The 4,187-nt window shown below is 56.6% G+C and overlaps 1 protein-coding gene across 1 annotated transcript in view; it reads right to left on the bottom strand.

Annotated features, from left to right (window-relative positions):
• Window positions 1-984, bottom strand: part of SOX13 (SRY-box 13) — a 10,917-nt gene extending 9,933 nt beyond the window's left edge. The window contains exon 1 of the mRNA XM_017727248.1: window positions 980-984. The gene's annotated coding sequence lies outside the window, so the exon portion shown is untranslated. The remainder of the gene's footprint in view (window positions 1-979) is intronic.
• Window positions 985-4,187: the final 3,203 nt, after the last annotated feature.

Raw genomic sequence — 4,187 nt, 5'->3', positions numbered from 1 at the left:
GATCCAAGAAATGCCAAAATCCCGGCACTGCAGGAGCTTGAGGATCCAAGAGATGAGATCCCAACAGAACAGGAGCCTGGGGATCCAGGAGGTGCTGAGATCCCTGTGTCACATCACTCCTGCTCCAGGGCTCATCCTGCCCCTCGATTTGGGGACAATCCCACCCCAGGGACAGCAAAGGGACATTTGGTCAGCTGCTGGGCGAGCTGGGCTGCCCAGATTTTTGGGATGACCCTCCCCTGTCCTGCCCATCAGGTTGTCCCAGCTCTTGGGAGCTTTGCTCTCCTCCCTCCCAAATCTCTCCATCCATGGCTCTTCCCTTCAGGAGCCCAACGTGCTGCCCAATCATCCCAAAACCCCCACAGCCTCATCCCGCCACCACAACCTAGGAAATCGGGGAAATCAGGGAAAAATCCACTGAGGAAACACCAGAGGAGCAACGACGGCCCCACCACCGGCACGAGCAGCGGCCCCGACACCCCCGGGAGAGGGCAGAGGAAAAAATAGACACACACGGACATTTTCCTCTTCCAGGCAGAACCTGAGGAATCCCGGCCGGCTACCGGGACAGACAATAGCCCATCTCCTGCCAGAGGAGTGGGGCCACTTTCCTGCCAGACTTGGAATGTCCTTTCGGAGCCGCTTCCAAGCGTTTCCGCCCCGGGTGTCTTCCAAGAGAAAAGAATGGATGTTTGCTCCGCCGTGCCAGGGCAGGGATGGCCAGGGGTGGCCGATGTCCCTGGTTGGGGGAAGTTCATGGGGCTGCCGTCCCTTCCCTGGGGATCCAGAGCATCCCGGGATGGGGGTCATTCCCTGGGAATAGCAGGTGGCCGTGGGGGAGGTGGAATGTGCTGTCCATCCATGGGAGCAGGAAAACGCATAGATGAGGAAATGCAAGACCTCAGGGTTTGCTTGTTGGGAAAAATTCTCTCTTTTAACCCCAAAAAGCAAGGGGATGAGCGTTTTCAGCCCCAGAAACGGCACCGCTGCCACACCAGAGCCACAGCTCCGCGTGTCAGCGCTCGCAGCACGTGTCCCCTGCGGGGCTCTGTGCCCACCCCGCTGCCCCACAAAGCGGCAGCGGAAACGCTCCAAATTCGGGCTCTGCCCAATCCTCGGCCGCCCCCGCGTTCTCGACACCTCACCTGCACTCGACAGCGGAAAAACCCAAAGCTCCCCTGCCCGGAGAGCTCGGGGCGCCGGAAAAGCTGCAAAATCCGCGCTGAGATGGGAGATCTGTGGTGGGCACGGAGGATTTGGGGAGGGGGATGCTCCAAGGGGCAGCGGGAGCACGAGGGGACAGGATGGGAATTGCCTGGAGTGTCCTTCCCAGCGGTACCCAATGGAAAATCAGCATCCCAAAGAGACCCCGCAGATCCCAAATGCCCCTTTCCATCCTGCCAAGACCTTTGGGGTGAGCAGGAACTGGCATTTCCCACTGCCCACCCAAACCAGCCGGGCCTTTGTCCATCCTCCATCCACCCTCAGTTCCCTGCAGGCCACTTCTCCTTCCCTGAAGGTCAAACGGCCTCTGGAAACATCCGGAAACGTCCCCATGGGGTCAGGGCACAGCGGTGACGCTCCGGTGACAGCACCGGCATCACGGAAACTCCCGGGAACGGCCGGCACAGGAAGGAGCCGGGGTCACCCCTCTGCTTGTGCCACCCCCACTTCCAGCAGGGACCCTCTCCAGGGGTGTGGGACCCCCATCCTGGTGTCCCCGTGGGGGGAATGTCCCCTCCTCACCCCGGGAATTGTCTCAGCACTGCCACGTTATGGGGTTTTTTTGGGGGGGGGAAAACATAGCACTGCCACGTTATGGGGTTTTTTTGGGGGGGGAAAACATCGATTTTCCATCTTTGAAGATGGAAAGGAGCAATCCAGCTCTCCAGAGCACCCATGGAGGATTGAATCCTGACGAAATGACACCCATTTTTACAGATTCTATCCCAAAAAACCCAGCCTACCTCTTCCAGAAGCCTCCAGGCCGTATCCAGGATTATTAATGAGATGTGTCTCTCCCTGAAGAATTCCAGCAGAGTTTTGGGGGCGAATCCAATCAATCCCACTCTCCAAAACTTGAGGAGAGAGGGAAAATAACAAGGATTCATCCCTAAACTCGCTCAAACGCAAGGCAGGGAGGAGAAGAGGAATTCCCAGGTTGGGCCAAGGGGAAGAGGAGGATCTGGGAGGCTTCATGGGATGCTCCATGTTCTCCATCAGGGATGTTTTCCATCCCCTATAAATTCCAGGAGACCCTGGTGTCCCAGGAAGTGGGACGAGGACTAAACTACAGCAGATCCATCTCTGCCCTCAGCGGCTCCGCTCCTGCTTTTCCCATGGGATTATCCCTCTCTCCTGGCCAAATCCAACTCACCCTCTTGGCCTCCCTGTGACCAGAGGCACCGGCAGGATCCCAGTGGGATGCTCCAGGTGGGCGGGAATGGGAAAACAAAGCCTCCCAACAAAGCCTGATAAGGATGAACCAGCCCCACACGTTCCCTGTGGGCACAGGGATCGCTTGGATTCATGCCCCACACATTCCCAGGGATCCATTGGATTCATCCCGGAGTTCTGGGACACATCCCAGTGTCCCTTCGGATGGAGAATTTCCAGCTTCCTGCTCCCTCTGCTTTCCCGGTATTCCAAGGGGATTCATCCTTTAGGATCCCTTGACTTCTCCCTGCCCTAAAAACAGCCAAGATTTCCCTTCCCAACCCCAAATCCAGGGATTCTGCCTCCCACAAGCCTGTGTGACAAAACCCAGCCGGGAGGTCCATAATTATCCAAATAAACCCAAATCCCTGGAAGCAGCCGGATCCTTCCCTGGGCGTCCCCTGGCCCAGGGCCACCCTTTTCACAGCCACGACCCAAACACATTTTTCCTTCTGCCGTAGGGAGGGTTTGAAACACGGGAGGGAGGGGGGCGGAAAAAAATCCGCCTGAACCTCAGGTGGAACTTCCTGGCCGTGGGATTTATGAGCCGGGGAATGATCTCATCAGGGAAGCGGAGGAAACTCCGCGGCGCTGGAATTATTTCCAACCCTGCAAAGTTCCCCCCCCTGTCCCAGGCATGGGAACAATCCCAGGACAAGCCACGGGACCAGCACTGGTCATTCCCGTTTCCTGGCCTCCAGACCCGCCGGGATGGTCTGAGCTGGTTCTTGCACTCAAAGGGATAAATCCGTAAGGAAAAGGTTCCTTGAAGCACCTCCGGGTTTACGTCCAGGGAATTTTATGGGGCTGATAGGATCTTTAGGAAAAGAGGATGCTCAGGAGAGGGAAACCAGGGGCAGGGATGGTGGGGAGAAGTGTGAAAGCACAAATTCCCCTTCCCAGAAAATCCCCTTCCCAGAAAATCCCAGGTCTAAACCTCCAGCAAAACCCTTTTCTTTTTCCCCCTTTTCCTCAGCCCTTCCCACCTCCCCAGCATTAAAACCCAAGAAAACCCCCAAATATTCCCTCTTTAATAGAGGGAAGCCCAGCGCTCTGAAAAATGGGGATTTACCCATTTTAGCCTTTTTTTCCTCACCAGAAATAAACTTTCAAAGAAGTTTCGGATGCAGAAACCTCCCCCGTGTGCTGAGCCTTTACCCCAAAACCCAGCGGGGTTAGATCAAGCCCATAACCCACAGAGGGGTGATGGGAACTCCAGCTCCTTGGGATCCAGCAGAAATCCCTGGAGCGGCTCCCAAATCCCCTCCGGGCCATCACCTCCCTCCCCAACCCACCCCAAGGCGGGGATGAGGGGAATTCAATTTAAAAAGTGACGAAACCCAGGGAAATCAAGAAAAATCCAGGACGAGGATGGGGACAACTCACCCGGAGCCTGGCACGGCGAGCCTGGCACGGCGAGCCCGGGAGCTGCTGCCCTGCCCTCGCCCCAAGGCGCCCTCGGGGTTTATCGGGGTGGCCGATCTGGGGTTTTGTGTCATTTCTGTCACTCAGAGTTTCCAGGCACAGCCGGGGCTGGGGGGGTGGGGGGTGGCTGAGCTGAGGCTGAGTGTAAACAAGGCTTTAAACCAGATTTTAAACCAGACTTTAAACCAACACATTAAACAAGACTTTTCTATCGCCTGATCCAAGCTTTCTTCTGGTCCCATTGGGAAAAAAAACCCCAAAAGCGGGGCTCACCCTCCTGCCCCGCATCTCCCAGTGGGAGGGAAGCACTTCCCAAACCCTTTTTT

The sequence above is a fragment of the Corvus brachyrhynchos genome, unplaced genomic scaffold, assembly GCF_000691975.1.
Source record: "Corvus brachyrhynchos isolate BGI_N302 unplaced genomic scaffold, ASM69197v1 scaffold72, whole genome shotgun sequence".
NCBI classification, from domain to species: domain Eukaryota; kingdom Metazoa; phylum Chordata; class Aves; order Passeriformes; family Corvidae; genus Corvus; species Corvus brachyrhynchos.
This window is presented reverse-complemented; position numbering and strand designations above follow the sequence as displayed.